Genomic DNA, 18,552 nt, shown 5'->3' on the forward strand with positions numbered 1-18,552 from the left:
AGTCCAGCCTCACCTGTGTACATTTCAGTTTAGCAGGAACTTGTCCAACTTTGTTGTGAAACCCTGGAGGGTGTTTTCCCCTATAACAGATTCCAGAAGAGCGTTCCAGTTTTCTACCACTCTCTGGGTGAAGAAGAATTTCCTTATATTTGTACGGAATCTATCCCCTTTCAACTTTAGAGAGTGCCTCTCCGATCTGTTCGTGATCCCCTTTTTAATCATTCCTAGCATTCTGTTTGCCCTTTTCGCTGCCACCACGCATTGCACAGACGGCTTCATCGACTTTGTCGATCAGAACTCCCAAGTCATTTTCCTGGGAGGTCTCTCCAAATACCACCCCAGTAGGCAGGTTTAAGAGTAAAATTACCCATTTTAATAGCAGCCCACATTGATAACTAGTCCCCGACATTTTGCTATTTCTAAACTGCTAAATACTGAACTTTCTCTTTATATCCAATGTGGCAATTGATTCAAAAATAAAATTCTAATGAAGAAAAGCATTGAAAAACAAATTAAAAATTACAATTGATAAGTACATATCCAATTCTTACCACTATGCAAAATATATACCCAGTTTCAAGAGAGAGGAAATCCCAAAAATTAAAAAAAAAAAACATTGAAAATTACTTAGGGGTCCTTTTACTAAGGTGGGCTAATTGATTTAGTGCACTCTAAAGATTAGCGCATGCTAAATGCTAAGACACCCTTAGCATTTAGCGTACGCTAATCTTTAGTGTTCGCTATATCAATTAGCATGCCTTAGTAAAAGGACCCTTAAAGAGCTATCTAAACAAGGAAATCATCTTGAAGACATGGGAAGAAATTTTACCTAAAAGTGTTTAATAATGTTGATTTGCTAAAAGTACTTTAACAGCAACTGTATATTTACCATATGTTTCAATAATTGTTAATAAGATTGAAATGAAGAACTCATCACAGTGGTAACATAAAATCATATAGATTTTAACACAAAAATACAACTATATCTTGTCATTACTAATTGGCCATCGACAGTAGTGTTCGACACCACAGGGTTTCAAAGGGTTAGAAACCTTTGTAAATGTGTTACCAAAGTATCAATATAGTCGCCACCCAACTAAAATATTATATTACCTCCCAACATGGGTACAGAAATGAACACAGTACAGAAACATACATGATTGATCTGACATCGAGGGTTAAATCAGTATTAAGCACAGGTAGACAAATGTTACTACTACATTTGGATGTCTTACCAGAATTTGATATGTTCAACCACACTCTGCAGCTAAATAGACTAGCTGAAATAGGAATCTCAGGAATGGTATTACAATGATTCCAAGGCTTCCTGATGAAAAGATGCACATAACTCAGAGTCCTAGATTTCAAACATGTGGACTTTAGTAGAATGGGGAAGAAAGAGTTGATTGGATGGGAGGACATAAGTAAAGTGGAAAAACAGTGGTTCAAGTTGAAAGGAGCAATAAAAAGAACTATTGACCTGTATGTAAGGTAAATAAATAAAAAGAAGAGAAAAGGAAAGTCATATGGTTCTTCAAACTAATGGTGGAAAAAATAAAGACAGTTTGCGTTTGAGAAATATTAAAAAGAGATACATCTGGTGAAAGTGCAGGTGGAAGAGCAAATGGCTAAAAAAAAAAAAAAAAAAATGGAGACTAAATTTTTCAGGTATACTGTATTAGTGAAAGGAGGATGACATAAAATGGAATTATGAGATAAAAGAAGGTATGAAACACTATGGGCTCATTTTATGAAGCCGCGCTAGGGTTTAGCGTGCACGCACATGTTTAGCGCGTGCCAACCCCTGCACTAGCCAAAAACCTACCGCCTGCTCAAGAGGAGGCAGTAGCGGCTAACGCAGCCAGCAAATTAGCGCGCGCTATTATGCGCGTTAAACCACTAACGCGGCTTCGTAAAAGGAGCCCTATGTGGAGAGTGATGAGGAAAATGCAAACATGCTAAACAAATACCGTATTTGCCGGCGTATAAGACGACTTTTCAGTACCTTAAAATCCTCCCCAAAGTCGGGAGTCGTCTTATACGCCGGGTACTGTTTAGAGAGCTGCACGGGGACGCCCCTAGGGTCGCGGGGATCCCATGGGGAGGCCCCCTAGGATCGCGGGGATCCCATGGGGACGCCTCCGAGGGTCGCGGGGCTCCTGCGGGGCTGGATGCTCAGTCTTCTGGATGTACGCGGCTCTTCTTCTCCCTACCTTCTCTGCTTGCAGCACAGAGCCGAACGGAAGTCTTCCCGACGTCAGCGCTGACGTCGGAGGGGAGGGAGGGCTTAAACAAAGCTTAAACAAAGCCCTCCCTCCCTCCGACGTCAGCGCTGACGTCGGGAAGACTTCCGTTCGGCTCTGTGCTGCAGGCAGGGCAGATAAGGAGAAAGAGAGTAGCCTCGCGGTTCGAGTGGCTACCAAGAGAGAGGGGCGGCCGCCCCGCCCTGGTTGCAGCACAGCCGGCCAGGTTCCCTTACTTTTGTGGCACTTCCCCGACTGACCGATAACAGCCCGGGTCCGACAATCCTCCCTGCCCTGTAGCCGCGAATCTAAATTACCTTCTTACAGCAGCTGTAAGAAGGTAATTTAGATTCGCGGTTAAGGGCAGGGAGGTTTGTCGGACCGGGGCTGTTGTCGGTCGGTCGGGGAAGTGCCACAAAAGTAAGGGGACCTGGCCGGCTGTGCTGCACCCGGGGCGGTAGAGAAGGTGTGCGGAAGAAGGGGTCGTCTTATACGGCGAGTATATAACAAAACTCTATATTTTAACTAAAAGTTGGGGGGTCGTCTTATACGCCCAGTCGTCTTATACGCCGGCAAATACGGTACTTGTTTGGTGTTCACGGAAGAAAATCCTAGAAAAGGACCACGATTGGCAACTTGAAAAATTGAAGATGAACAAAGCTAAGGAAGTGTGGCGCAGCAGTTAAAGCTACAACCTCAGCACCCTGAGGTTGTAGGTTCAAACCCGCGCTGCTCCTTGTGACCAAGTCACTTAGTCACCCCATTGCCCCAGGTGCATTAGATAGATTATGAGCCTGCTGGGACAGACAGGGAAAAATGCTTGAGTATCTGAATAAGTTCATGTAAACCATTCTGAGCTCGCTTGGGAGACTGGTATAGAAAATTGAATAATTAAATAAATATTGGAGCTCGGAGAGGTTCTGGTGGGTCCTCTTAAAGATTTGTTCAATAAATCCTTAGAGATGGGAGAGGAGAAGAGCAGATGTGGTCCCTCTTCACAAAAGTGTTTGCAGAGATGAAGCAGGAAACTATAGGCCTGTAAGCCTCACTTTGGTTATTTGAAAAATAATATAAATTTTGCTGAAGGAACGGATAGTGATATTCTTAGAAACTAATGGGTTACAAGATCTGAGGCAACATGGGTTTACTAAAGGTAAACATTGCCAAATGAATCTAATTGAATTCTTTGACTAGGCAAGCAGAGAATTGGCTCGAGATCATGCGCTAGATGTAATTTACTTAGATTTCAGCATAACCTTTTACACGATTCCTTATAAGAGGCTCTTAAATAAACTTCACAGGCTAAAGTTAGGGCCCAAAGTGATGAAATGGATTAGAAACTGGTTGATGGACAGGCGCCATAGAGTGGTGGTGAATGGAATTCGCTTGGAGGGAAAAGTGAATAGTGGAGTGCCTGAAGGATCAGTGCTGGGACCAATTCTGTTCGATGTGTTTGTCAGTGACATTGTCGAAGGACTAGAAGGTAAGGTTAGCCTTTTGCAGATGATGCAGATAAGAGTAGACACCCCAGAGGGCGTAGAAAATATGAAAAAGGATCTGTAAAAAGTTGGAAGAATGGTCTAACATCTGCCAACTAAAATTCAATGCGAAGAAATGCATAGTGCTGCATTGGGGGGTGGGGGGGGGAGAGAAATCCAAAGGAACTATATGTGCTGGGAGGAAAGAGGCTGATATGCACAGAGAGGGAGAGAGGCCTTAGGGTAAAGAATGACACAGTGACCCGTTCCCGCAGTAAAACCACAGAACGGGTACAAAGTTTGTCTGTTTACTGCCTATCCATCCATGCCATCTACTCTTCCTTTCACTCCCTACATATAGCATATTACAATAGTCCAGTTGCCTAAGAATATGTACTTGTATAATAATCTTAAATCGCTCCAAATGGATATAACCGCATAATCTATAGATTTGTTTAAGCTTCCAAAAGATCTTTTTGTTTGTTGAGTTGACATGCATTTCCATAGTTAGGATAACAGTTTTAAAAATGACTCAAAAGGAGTTGTTTTATTTACTATGGAAAAACAGTGATGTAGAAACCTACTGCCTCGAATTCCAGTTTGACTTATTTGTTGTCCTTACCCATATCAAATCTAAGTGCAACTGTGTGTCTTTGTTTCATAGGGATTGTAAATAATTTATTGTGCACATTGCAAGTTCTTTGAAGAGAGTTATATGTTACCAAGATAGTGCCTAAAAAAAATGAAAAAAAAAAAAATCCAACACACCTCCTATAACAATATTGGGAAAATGTCATCTTTCATGGTGTTCAAAGAAGAATACTTGCATCACCAGTCACTGCAAAAGATGTTAGAAAGATGGTGATGTTAAGTATACGACTGACTGCACAAAATCAAGCAATCAATGTAATTTATATTCATGTGAAAGACAAGAGGTTCAATTAAAAGGTCAAAATCATAGCGAAAACAATTTTTAATATTCATTATACATATTGGAAGGTGTGATTAAAATTCCATATTCTGATTGACTAAACATGCCAAATAGCCCCTAGCAACCTGCACATTCCCAGTAAATATAAAACAAAAACTAAAAGAACAAATCTGATTTGTATGCATATTTTTACAGTTCATTGATTTATAAAAGTAGTATTGACCTTCGAACTTAGACATTCTCAGTTCAGCAGTATTCTGTTGGATTTGTGCACAACCCATGATACAAGTCTGAAAAGAATGTCTCAGGAAATGAGTGATCCAGTTCTTATTACTGTTCATTTAAATTATTTATTTCTAAACTATATTTTGGTGTCTTGATAGAGTTTCATATTTCTAAAAATATAAAAAGATATAGATAATGCCACTTGAATTGCAATACTCAAGTATTCAAAACAAATCTTTCATTAATCCAAATTACCATTCTGAACAAAATAAAAATGTACGAATAGCTAAGTCTATTGTGAATACTGATAAAAAGAGCTACATGGAGGAGGCAATATTAAGTGATCCTAAATCTGCTTCAAGTTCTCCGGATATCTGTAGACAGATATGGAAAGGTAGAGAGTGAGCAACTCAGAGCTATGAATGACTATCTACTTATCTATAGATAACTCTAACTACTGCATTCATGATGGAAAATGTGAGTCCACCAAAAAAAAAAAAATAAAAAAACCCTACTGTACAACCATATAGGTGGCACCTGCAACCATAAGGGCTATTGGGATTGTAGACAGGTGGGTCAACTAGGTTTGGGGCGGGACTCACCATGACCTGCAAGGAAGTTTTGGTGAGATGTTTATGTGGCACCCCTTTTTGTGAAAGTTCACAGCAGTGGCCCACTACTCTGTTGCCATGTCTGGGTGGCCAGTCAATCACTTTGCTGGCCCCTTCCATGTCCCAAAGGTCTTGTTCTAAGTATTTGGGACGTGGATGTTTTTTGGGATGAGAGTGTAATATAAAGATAGATTTACTAGCGGTCTGGACGATCAAAAGGCTGGACGTAGAAGTAGATGATTTTCAGAAAAAAAAATTTTGAACGTATTTTGAGAATGGACTTTGGATGCTGCCGAATTTGGGCGACTAGTGCACTAGTCCCAAAACGGACTTAAACATTTGTTTTGATTATGCCCCTCCACCTATATATACAGTATCTGTCAACCAGAACTCAAGCAACCAGCAAAAAAAAAAAAAAAACAAAAACAAAACCCAACAAAGAAATACTGTAATGCTTTAAAATAAAATCAATTTCTGGCAGAAATTTAAGTGTAAACTTGGCATGCCACACCTGAGTATGCCTGCACTTTGTTTACCACATGTCCAGTAGTTTGTCTGGAACAGTTTATCATATGGAATAGTATGGGGTATAGTATTAGTTAGGTCTATTTTTAATAGTAACTCTCAAGCAAACAGAAACCCCATTTATCAGGCATCCATCAATCCCCCTGAGTGCCGGTTAACTGAGAGTCTACTGTATTTTGCATAAGTTTATAAATATATTTTCTTTTACAGGGGTGTTCCTTGGAAACATGATTCTTGTCAGAATACTGTCCCCTGGCTAACCATTCTAATAAAGCAGATGAGTATACAATATTTTTTCTATATATTAAGACTGCTAAAATTTGAGCTATTTTCGCTAATGAAGATTGCTGAACTTATAAAGAACTGCACTTGCAAAATGCCTATGGACCTATGATGATTATGGTGCTTTTGGTCTCTGCAGTAAAGTTTTTAGCCAAGTGTGCTACACCGCTGAAGTCTGAAGAAATATTCAGAAGTGATACTGTAGAAGTTAATCTACTAAAGTGTTTATTATAGTCTTTATCAGTGCTACATGTGGGCATTTGATCCTGTTCAAGTTTGCATACCCTTAATTCTTAATATCATATATTGCACCCCTTTTGCATTAATGAAAGCTTGCAGTCTTTTTCTGATAGTTGTGAATGAGGCCCTTTATTTTCTCATCTGGTAAAGCCGCCCATTCTTCTTGGCAAAATACCTCCAAATCTTACAAATTCTTTGGTTATCTAGCATGAACTGTATGTTTGAGTTATCCTCAAAGTGGCTCAATGATGTTGAGGTCAGGAGACTAATGGTCACTCCAGAACCTTCACTTTCTTTTCTGCTGCAGCCACTTGAAGGGTTGACTTGGCCATATATTTTAGCTCATTGTCATGTTGGAAAGTCCAAGTGCACCCCTTGTGCAGCTTCCTGGCTGATGAATGCAAATTCTCCTCCAATATTTTCTCATATGATGTTGTATTCTTCCTACCATCCATTTTGATTAAATTTCTGTGCTGTAGTAACTCACCCCCCCCCCCAGTCAAAAAATAAAAATAAAAACATCAGAGATCCACCTCCATGCTTCACAGTAGGGATGGTATTCTTCTCTTCATAGGCCTTGTTAACTCTTCTCCAAATATAGCATTTACGGTTGTGATCATAAAGTTCAATTTTGGTCTCATCACTCCAAATTATTTTGTTCCAGAAATTGAGGCTTCTCTAGGTGCTGTTTGGCGTATTGTAAGTGGACTGTTTTGTGGCAGTGCTGCAATGATGACTGTTTTCTGGCACATCAACCATGCAACCCATTTTTGTTTAAGTATCTCCAAGTTTATTTAAGATTTGATGGATCGCTTAATCAAACTTCAAAGCTGCAAAAGCCATACCACTTTGTTTCAGAGAAGCTTGTATTTCAAAATAAGTTATTTGTGGGTTTTTTTCTTTGCATCCCTACAAAGTTTTCTGGCAGCTGTGTCTGAAATCTTTCTTGGTCTATCTGATCGTGACTTAATATTAACAGAACCCATAATTTTCCACTTCTTCAGCAGAGTTTGAACAGTAGTGATTGGCATTTTCAAATCTTTGGATAGCATTTTATATCCTTCTCCTGATTTATAAAGTTGAACTTTTGCTTGCAGATCCTTTAACAGTTCTTTTACTTTCCTCATGCTTCAGTAACCAGCAAAGTCAGTGCAGCCCTAGAAGAAATGCATAAGGGTTTCTCATGAGCTAAGAAACTCATTTATGCACAGACACTAATTCCCATCAAACAAGGCATAAGTGTGGATACTTACCCTTCCTTGCCATCTCAACCTGTTTGTGTCAACTTGAGTGTATATTAGTAACACAATAAATGACAGCAGAAAAAGACCCTTATGGTCCATTTAGCCTGCCCAACAAGGTAACCAGAGCCTCGCCCACCACTCTCTGTAGGCTCAGGTCACCCATGTTTAAATGTTGGTTGTGGAGTGACCATCATGCTAAATATGATGGGGATGATATGATGTGTATTGCTGACAGTATTCAGCTTACCAGTCAAGATGTATTCTCCTCCCTCTAAAGCTGCACAGTTCCCCCACTTGCAGTATGTGACAAAAAATAAAACCCTAGCCGCGCATGCGCACTCCTATCTGCATGCTTCCATGATCTGTAGGTCTGTGGTCGCAGGAGTGCGCATGCGCGAGTCCCCAGCCTTACTTCCCAGCACCTACCACTCGCCGGCAGGACTGGACGCCAGCGCTGAATTACCTGCTCTCCGTGTCGGCTCCTCTCACAAGCGGCACCAGCTTCGGAGAAGGCTTCTGACGCTGGCGGGGATCGAAAGGAGCCGCGGTGACAAAACACTCCAGCGCCAAAACACTCCAGCCGCGAAGGGATGCCGCGGTCCCGACTCCAAACCTGTGACTCCAGCAGCGTGTGCAGCACTCTACACACGCTACTTCGGGGCCTTCTACTGCCCTGATGTACTCTGGCATGTCCCTGATGACATCATCAGAGACGCGGCCGAGCAAATCAGGGCAGTAGAAGGCCCCAAAGCAGCGTGTGTAGAGTGCTGCACATGCTGCTGGAGTTGCAGGTTTGTCGGGACCGCGGGAAGGGAAAGGAGGGGGGGGCAGAAAGTGACTAAGGGAGCCGGCCAGACTATTGCTGCTTGCGCTGCGATTGTTAATGAGGGAAGGGACGGGGATGGAGCAGGAGGCGGATGGGGGCTGGCGCTCCCATCAACACGATGCCCGGGGCAGACTCATCCTACCGCCTCCCACTTACTATGCCACATATGTGCATTCTCATGATGGAGTCGGGTTGAGGGAAAATCTTTTAAAATCACATTAAAAAAAACACACATAAGGACAGGAGGCTACAGAGACAGATTAAAAGAGACAGACACCAAAACAAAGACAGACAGACAGACAGCGGCCAAGGAGAGAGAGAGAGAGAAACAGAAAGAAAGAAAGACAGACAGACATACAAATCTATTCTAGCACCCGTTAATATAACGGGCTTAAAGATTAGTGTGACAATAAAATGATCAACATACTGGAGTTGTCAAACCACCTGTCTCTTGCTACATATAGGACACAGAACATGCAAGTCTGTCTGGCATCAGGCTAGACTCCCCCACGCTGGATTTGGTCACTCTTCTTGGTCTCTTGTCATGTGCAGGATACAGGCCATAAAAGTCTGTCCTGCATCGGGATCCTCTCCCCAATGCTGGATTTTATTTTTCTCTCACCATGTGTTGGACACAGACCGTACACGTACATGTCTGACTGGAATCAGGCACAGTTCCCACTATTCTTGCTCAAGGTAATACCTCAATAACCATGTTGAGTTTCTATCTTCTTTCTATTTAAGTACCCCTATGTCTATCCCATGCATTCTTTAAATTCATCCACAGTTTTGGACTGTACTTGGAAGAGCATTCTACATATCCACCACCTTTTCTTAAAATGTATCTGGACATTACTCCTGAGTCTCCCTCCCTGCAACCTCCATTCATGTCCTCTAGTCCTACCACCTCTACTTCTCATGTCCTCATACAAATCTCTATAACACTGGATAATGCAGTGGGTCAGTTTGACAAATTGAACAGTAGCAAATCACCTGGACTTGATGGTATATATCCCAGAATGCTGATAGAATTTAACATCCAGCATTATACCAGAAGACTGGAGGGTGGCCAACATGATATTAATTTTTAAAAAGGGTTCCAGAGGAAATCTGGGAAATTATAGACCAATGAGTCTCTTGTTGGTGCTGGGCAAAATGATAGACTATTTTAAAAAACAAAATAAAAGAACATATATGTAAGCGTGGATTGAGAGACAGCCAACATGGATTTAATCAAGGGAAATCTTGCCTCACCAATCTACTGCATGTCTTTGAAGGGTTGAATGAACATGTGGATAAAGGTGAACCGGTTTATATTGTGTATTTGGATTTTCAAAAGGCACTTGACAAAGTACCTCATGAAACATTTTTGAGGAAATTAGAAAGTCATGGGATAAGTAATGTCCTATTATAGATTAAGAACTGGTGGGGAGCCTTGCTAGCTAACTTGTGGATACAGCCAGAGGGGATTCGTGCCTGGCTTCGGGTTGTCTGCAGCAGCGATTTTGCTGCTTTCCTTCCAGCCGGACAGGCACTTGCAGAGACGGACCCCTTGATGTCACCGGGTCCGTCTCTATTGCTTTAAATTCAAGCCACTGCCACGGCTAGTCGGGAGCCTTGCTAGCTAACTTGTGGATACAGCCAGAGGTGATTCGTGCCTGGCTTCGGGTTGTCTGCAGCAGCGGTTTTGTTGCTTTCCTTCCAGCCGGACAGGCACTTGCAGAGACGGACCCCTTGATGTCACCGGGTCCGTCTCTATTGCTTTAAATTCAAGCCGCTGCCGCGGCTAGTCAGGAGCCTTGCTAGCTAACTTGTGGATACAGCCAGTGGGGATTCGTGCCTGGCTTCGGGTTGTCTGCAGCAGCGGTTTTGTTGCTTTCCTTCCAGCCGGACAGGCACTTGCAGAGACGGACCCCTTGATGTCACCGGGTCCGTCTCTATTGCTTTAAATTCAAGCTGCTGCCGCGGCTAGTCGGGAGCCTTGCTAGCTAACTTGTGGATACAGCCAGAGGGGATTCGTGCCTGGCTTCGGGTTGTCTGCAGCAGCAGTTTTGCTGCTTTCCTTCAGCCGGACAGGCACTTGCAGAGACGGACCCCTTGATGTCACCGGGTCCGTCTCTATTGCTTTAAATTCAAGCCGCTGCCGCGGTTGCGGCCGCAGCCGCAGGGGCGTGCCCTAAGGGGCACGCCAGGCCCCTTGGGAGCCACGAGGAGCCCGGAGCTTGATCCTGATCTGGTAATATATAAAATCTCTATATATATTTTTATATGACTTTAAGAGAACATGGGGAAAAGAAAGATAAAACCCAAAAGCTCTACACCAGTGGTTTCGGGCCCAATGGACAGACATTTATTATTACTATCGGGTAATCCACCAGTGATACCATCAGACGCAGACTCCTCTTTGTCAGGAGCTTCAATGAGTCCTCTCAATCGCACTCCTCCCCTTCATCCAGTACCCAGTGATAGTGGGAATATAACCCCCACTGTATCTGATGCTCAAGTGATTTCATCCACTCATTCAAGTAAATTAGTATATTCTGAAATACCTAAACCTTTAACATTCTCTGTTGGTATGGATGAAACCACACGAACAGAAGAAACACAGGATATTACCTTAAAAGACTTATGGTTAGGTATATCTAGGGTTGAAGGATTTCTAAGGACAATGATGAAGCAAATGGGAGATTACTCCCAGTCAGTTTCTTCAAAATTAGAAAATGTGGACGTTAATTTAGGTTGTTTGGATAAACGACTAAATGTGGTGGAAAATCAATGTAATAATTTGCAAGCTGTCTCTGTATCAGCTGTTAAAGATTCAACTGTTATACATTCTAAAATTGAATCTATGGAGAATATGAATAGAGTGAAAAATCTACGCTTGGTCAATTTTCCAGTAACTCATTTGTTATCACCTGAGATTTTATTAAGGAAATTTTTTAAAGAGGTACTGGGATTGGCCAATGCGGAGAATTTTCCAATAAATAATTATTATTATATTCCCTTTAAAAAACTTGAATCTGCCCAGGGGGAGGACCATCTGGTCACACCGGAGGTAAACTTGACTGAGTTTTTGGAAGACACACAGGATGTGATCCAGACTAGGTCCACCCTGGTGTTAACATGCATGAGCGAGATGGATAAGATGTTGATTATGAGACTTTATTTCAAAAATAGGTTGACAAAATTTTGTGGGGATTTGGTCAGGATCTTTCCGGATGTATCCAGAACTACACAATTGAGGAGGAAAGAATTTTTGAAATTGAAGGATAGAGTACTGGCACTGGATGCATCCTTTTATTTGAAATTCCCCTGTAAATGTATGATCAAACTATTAGATACTGAATATTCTTTTTGGGATCCAATACAATTACAACAATTCTTAATTGCAAGAGAAAAGAAATAGAAATGAGATTTGTTTCACTTCACTTAGAATATGAGGAGAATTAATATAAGTATCCTAGATTAAGGAATGAATCAAGATTAATCATTCTTTATATTTCCTGAATTTTATTTTATTAGAAATAGCAAGATATACTCTCCATTTATGTGGGCTTGAAAGGAATTCTGTATGTATGATTTGATTATGTATTATTTTATTTTATGTGATATCCTTTTTTCTTTTGAACTGTTGGATATTGTAAAGTATTCAAAATCAATAAAAAAAAAAAAAAAAAAAGAACTGGTTGAAAGACAGAAAACAGAGACCAGGTTTAAATGATCAGTGTTCTCAATGGAGAAGGGTAAATAGTGGGGTTCCTCAGGGGTCCGTGCTAGGACCACTGCCTTTTAACATATTTATTAATGATTTAGAGATGGGAATAACTCATGAGATAATTAAGTTTGCTGATGACACAAAGTTGTTAAACCACAAGAGGACTGTGAAAAATTGGAAGAGGACTTTGTGAGACTAAAAGACTGGGCATAAAAATGGCAGATGACATTTAATTTGAGCAAGTGTAAAGTGATGCATGTGGGAAAGAGCTATGTGATGCTGGGTTCTAAGATAGGAGTCACTGCCCAGTAAATGGATCTATTTGTCATTGTTGAAGATATGTTGAAACCCTCAGCTCAATGTCCTGCAGTGGCTAAGAAAGCAAATAGAATGTTAGGAATTATCAGGAAAGGAATGGAAAATAAAGAAGAAAATGTTATAATACATTTGTATTGCTCTATGGCAGTGATTCCCAACCCTGTCCTGGAGGAACACCAGGCCAATCGGGTTTTCAGGCTAGCCCTAATGAATATGCATGAGAGAGATTTGCATATGATGGAAGTGATAGGCATGCAAATTTGCTTCATGCAAATTCATTAGGGCTAGCCTGAAAACCTAATTGGCCTGGTGTTCCTCCAGGACAGGGTTGGGAACCACTGCTCTATGGTATGGCCACATCTCGAATACTGTGTGCAATTCTGGTCGCTGTATCTCAGTGGAATTAGAAAGGTACAGTGGAATTAGAAAGATACAGAGAAGGGCAACAAAAATGATAAAAAGTTTGGTATGACTTCCCTTTGAGGAAAGGGTAAAGCAGCTAGGGCTCTTCAGCTTGGAGAAGAGGGCTCAAGGGTGATATGATAGAGGTCTATAAAATACTGAGTGGAGTGAAAAGGATAGATGTGAATCACTTGTTCACTCTTTCCAAAAATACTAGGACTAAGGGGCATGCGATGAAGCTCTAAGTAGTATTCTTCACATGTGTGTAATTAAACTCTAGAATTCATTGCCAATGAATGTAGTGAAATCAGTTAGCTTAGCGGGGGTTTTAAAAAATTGGATAATTTCCTAAAAGGGAAGTTCATAGGCCATTATTGAGATGGCTTGGGTAAATCTAATATAATAAAACCCTAAGCGTGCATGCGCACTCCCACCTGCGTGCTCCCATTTTCCGTGCGCTGTAGGGCACCGCAGGTAGGAGTGCGAATGCGCGAGAATTCCCCGAGGCGGATGTCAGCCGCCGCGGCTGTCGGCGGCTGCAGGCCTCGGCGGAAGAAGGCTGAAGCCTGGCTTCCCAAACGCAAGAGGACGTGAAGGAAAGTGGCAGCGAGCCACAGTGTCTCCAGCGACCGTGTCCCTGCCTCTCTGTTTCCGGGCTGTGCTGGGAAAGGATGGGCTGAGGACAGGGCTAGAAGAGGAAAGAGAAGCGCCTGATCCGGCAAGTAACTCAACAGCTGAGGAAACTGCTCCCTCTAGCTGATGGAGAAGCCAGGGAGCCAGAAAGAAAGGTGTGTGGGGGGGGGGGGAGATACAGAGATACAGAGGAAGGGATAGAAAGAGAGAAAGGAAAAAAAACAAGAGAAACAGGGAGGGAGAATGGTACGCTTTGGGTTCTGAAATGGAGAATCTACACCAGGTCTTATAAGATAGCCTGTGGACCTAGGACTTGCACATGCATGAGCTTTTAGTCTCACTGTATATGCTTTTACAGCTGTAGATAGGAAGGGCCAGTAGCATACCTGATGGGATGGGAACCCAGGGCAGAGCATCCCCATCCTCCAAGTAATGGTAAGGTGTGTGGATCGGTCATGGGAGAGAGAAGATGGAATGATGCTGGATGGGGAGAAAAAGGTGGAAATAGGGAAGGTAAAAGGGGAAATGGGAGCCTGAATATGGGTAGGTAAAAGGAAGGAAGAGGGGTTACTGCTGGACAGGGGGAGCAGGGAAGGGGTACTACTGGAGAGGGAGGAGATAAAAGGAAGGGAGAAGGGCTACTGCTGGACAGGGGGAGCAGGGAAAGGGTACTACTAGACAGGGGGGAGGTAAAAGGAAAGGAGAAGGGCTACTGCTGGACAGGGGGAGCAGGGAAGGGATATTGCTGGACATGGGAGGTAAAAGGAAGGGAGAAAAAACAGAAAGAAAGACAGACAGGGGACCAGGGAGAGAGACAGAAAGAAAGGGGGTAGGGAGAAAGAAAGACAGACAGACAGAAAGAAACGCCTCAGCGCCCCATTGTGCTAAAAGTATACACATCTATTCTAGCACCCGTTAATGTAACGGGTTTAAACACTAGTCCTAGTATAAGCAGCATAAAATCTGTTTTACTACTTGGGATCTAGTTAGGTACTTGAGACCTGGATTGGCCACTGTTGGTATCAGGATACTAGGCTTTTTGGACCTTTGGTTTGTCCCAGTGTTCTAACCACTTCTGTTTGATTGAATATTAATACCTTTCAAGTACTCAAAGGTCTGTATCATATTACTTCTATGTTATCAGTGTATACATATTGTGACCAGGTAAGACCAGGACTGGATCATCCCGAGTCCTGACTTGGGCCATCCAAGCTTCGGCCGAGCGGTTGAGCAAAGCATGGAAGATAGAGGGGGTCTGCATCAAATAAAAATGTCCAGCAAAAGTGTTTCAGTGTGAATTATTATTTCTTTAATTTCTGGCTTATACTTTAGTGAAATGAAAGCAAAACACAAACTTGCTCTGGTGGCTAAACAGCCTGTTAGCCCAACCAGGCTTCAGCAGTTTTATAGTTCCACAAGCTGACAATTTTCCAAAAACTTGTACTTTCAGCAAGCTCTGCTCTGCTAGTCTTTATATAAAAAAAACAAAAAACAAACTTTCAATGTCAAAATCCTGGAATCGGCTGAGACTGCTCCACCCAGTTCCCTCACAGTACTCCTGTGCTTGGTACAATATTAGAAGTAGTGTTTCCCACTCTTCTGTTCCCCTAATTCAGGGGTAGGCAATTCCAGTCCTCGAGAGTTGGAGCCAGGTCAGGTTTTCAGGATATCCACAATAAATATGCATGAGATAGATTTGCATCTCAAGGAGGCAGTGCATGCAAATCCATCTCATACATATTCATAGTGGATATCCTGAAATCCCGGCCTGGCTCCAACTCTCGAGGACCGGAATTACCTACCCCTGTCCTAATTAATCAGAAGTAGTGATTCTTCACTCCTCTATATCAGGGTTTGTGAGGCAGTTCCACCTTATCCAAAACAGCATATTGTTTCCCCAGGCTTTTACTCTATAAGCATATCTTCAGGCAAACAGGTGTTCTCAGGTTCCCTGTCATAATCAATTGTACACACTTCTTCTGACATTTCTACATCAAAAGTATTGTTACCTTCAGAGGAGTGCTCACAAGTTTCAGTCCTGAGAGTTTCTCCCTGTTTCTTGTGGGAAATGTTGGGGTTGGGCTTCTGTCCCCTGGGTTGCATCAGTCTGCTTCTTTCCAAGAGTTCAGGCAAGCTCCAGGTTTGTGGTTACCTCCATTGCCTAGAGATCACATTCTTTTCTCTAACCCTGTACTGATTATCTCTAGGTTCACCTGTGGTTTTCTGGTTCTTTGCTAATGAGCCTGGATAGCTTCCCTGCTGATTAGCCCTGCCCCAAGCAGAGCTGATTGCAGGAGCTAATCCCTTTGTGGGTTTTGCCATTCCCAGCCTGGTGTCTGCTGGTACTTGTAGTGCTTTGCTTTTAGCATTCCCTATACAAGAACTGGGCAAGTATAATCGGGTCAATTTTGGGATGCCTTTCACTTGGGATAAATTCTGCAGGGCAGTTTCCCTAACTTGCCTGCTTCTAGGAACAGGTGTAGGGGTAGTTTTAGAGCACTGCAGGGTTTCTTCCAGCATGGCAGGGCTCAGACATTTTTGGAGACTTTAAATAATGAACAGTATTAAGAGTTTTCTAACTGGGAGTTTTTTTGGTGGCCATATGAAGCTCAACTGAGGCCTTTTTTTCTCCCATTTTTTTGAGTCTCCAAGGAAGTTGCCTATTAGTAGAGCTCAGTGCATTTACATGGTGTTTGACTAATTGTATGTTACTGATTTTTTGTGATATTGAAACTTTATCCATCCTTCTTTATTTTTTTGTGATTTCAACTACCCCAGTATAGCAATTTACCAATAACCTGGTCTGTTCTTAGAATTAAACACAGTATCTAGTATCCTTGTTGAACAAACAGGACTCAATCCAACTCTATTTGACTTTGTTCTTGAGACATTTTTTTTCTCATGTTTTATACAGACTACTTCTATTTTTACTGGGTCACTGTACACTTTTATTTCTTGACATTTCTGTAATGCAGTTCCAGCACAGTAGCTCTAAATCTACTGGCATTATGACCCTCTCCGATTCTATCTCCAGTTCCCTTTCAGGTGGAATACTACTCTTCAGTCATCTAGATCAGTGTTTTTCAACCTTTTTTGGGCAAAGTCACACTTGTTTCATGAAAAAAATCACGAGGCACACCACCATTAGAAAATGTTAAAAAATTTAACTCTGTGCCTATATTGACTATATATAAAGTAATTCTCTTGAATAGGAATCAAATAAACACAAAGAAAGTATTTTATAATTACTTTATTATGAAATATTAAGTAAACAGAATAGTGAAAAATTATAAAATACTTTATTCAGTGCGAAACCTGGGCCTGTTTGGCTGAACACAAAGCTGATATTCTGGCTGGAATCGAAGAAAGACACACACACGTAGCTCTTCGTCAACAGCCGTTCCCTTCACTGCCCCGTCACCGTCACCGCCATCCCTTTCACCGCCCCGTCACCGTCACCGCCATAGAGAGTTGCGCGGGGACAGAAATCCCACCCGTCCCCACCCGTCCCCGCCAAAGTCCCACCCGTCCCCACCCGTCCCCGTGAGGATCCCACCCGTCCCCACCCGTCCCCGTGAGGAATCCCTCCGTCCCCACCCGTCCCCGCGAGGAATCCCCTCCGTCCCCACCCGTCCCCGCGAGGAATCCCCTCCGTCCCCGCCCGTCCATATAAACTTCAGAAATTGTTATTTCATTTAATTATGCTACTGAATTAAAGGCTCTGGTAGAAACCCATTTACAAATAAGCAAAAAGACTTTATTAATTTGAAAATATTAATTGGGAAGAATACATACTTTGCAAATGGGTTTCTACCAGAGCCTCTAATGTTTATAAATTTTTATCAACACAACTAATATACTACTTTATCCTGAAGCAAAATAAAAAAATAAAATATAATTCTTTTCCTAGTTTCTGCTTTCCTCATGTTCTCATTCAATTCCTTCCATCCACTGTCTCTCTTCCTTCTGCATCTTCCATTTGCTCTGTTACTGTGCCTCTCCCTTTCTTCCCCCTTCCAAATTGGTCTGGCACCCATCTTCTTCTCTCCGCTCCCCCATAGTCTGGCATCTGTCTTCTTCCCTGCCAGTGTCTTCTCCCTACTCTCTCTTCCCCATTTCCTTTCAGCGTCCTTCTCCCCGCCATCTTCCCCATGTCCTGTCAGCGTCCTTCTCCCCCCTCTGTCTTCCACATGTGCTTTCAGTGTCCTTCTCCCCCCTCTGCTTCCCCATGTCCTTTCAGCGTCCTTCTCCCTCTCTGTCTTCCCCATGGCCTTTCAGCATCCTTCTCCACCCCACCCCCCCGTCTTCCCCATGTCCTTTCAGCGTCCTTCTCCACCCCTTTGTCTTCCCCATGTGCTTTCAGCATCCTTCTCCACCCCTTTGTCTTCCCCATGTGCTTTCAGCATCCTTCTCCCCCCTCTGTCTTCCACAAGTGCTTTCAGAGTCCTTCCCCCCCCCCCGTCCTTCCCATGGCCTTTCAGCGTCCTTCTCCACCCCTTTGTATTCCCCATGTGCTTTCAGCGTCCTTCTCCCTCCTCTGTCTTCAAGTGCTTTCAGAGTCCTTCCCCCCCCTCCTCCCGTCTTCCCCATGGCCTTTCAGCGTCCTTCTCCCCACTCCTTCTCTACCATCCCGGTTGCAGCACAGCCGGCCAGGTCCCCTTACTTTTGTGGCACTTCCCCGACCGACTGACAACAGCCCCGGTCCGACAAACCTCCCTGCCCTTAACTGCGAATCTAAATTACCTTATTACAGCTGCTGTAAGAAGATAATTTAGATTCGCGGCTACAGGGCAGGGAGGATTGTCGGACCAGGGCTGTTGTCGGTCGGTCGGGGAAGTGCCACAAAAGTAAGGGGACCTGGCCGGCTGTGCTGCAACTG

The 18,552-nt window shown here is 42.9% G+C and overlaps 1 long non-coding RNA gene across 1 annotated transcript in view; it reads right to left on the minus strand.

Moving 5' to 3' along the window:
• The window catches only part of LOC117358177, a 67,265-nt gene extending 51,416 nt beyond the window's left edge, over positions 1 to 15,849 (minus strand). The window contains exons 1-2 of the long non-coding RNA XR_004538955.1: positions 15,683 to 15,849; positions 4,490 to 4,559 (exon numbers count right to left, since the gene is read on the minus strand). This is a non-coding gene — a long non-coding RNA (uncharacterized LOC117358177). The remainder of the gene's footprint in view (positions 1 to 4,489; positions 4,560 to 15,682) is intronic.
• Positions 15,850 to 18,552: the final 2,703 nt, after the last annotated feature.

This window comes from Geotrypetes seraphini, chromosome 3, assembly GCF_902459505.1.
Source record: "Geotrypetes seraphini chromosome 3, aGeoSer1.1, whole genome shotgun sequence".
In the NCBI taxonomy this organism is placed as follows: domain Eukaryota; kingdom Metazoa; phylum Chordata; class Amphibia; order Gymnophiona; family Dermophiidae; genus Geotrypetes; species Geotrypetes seraphini.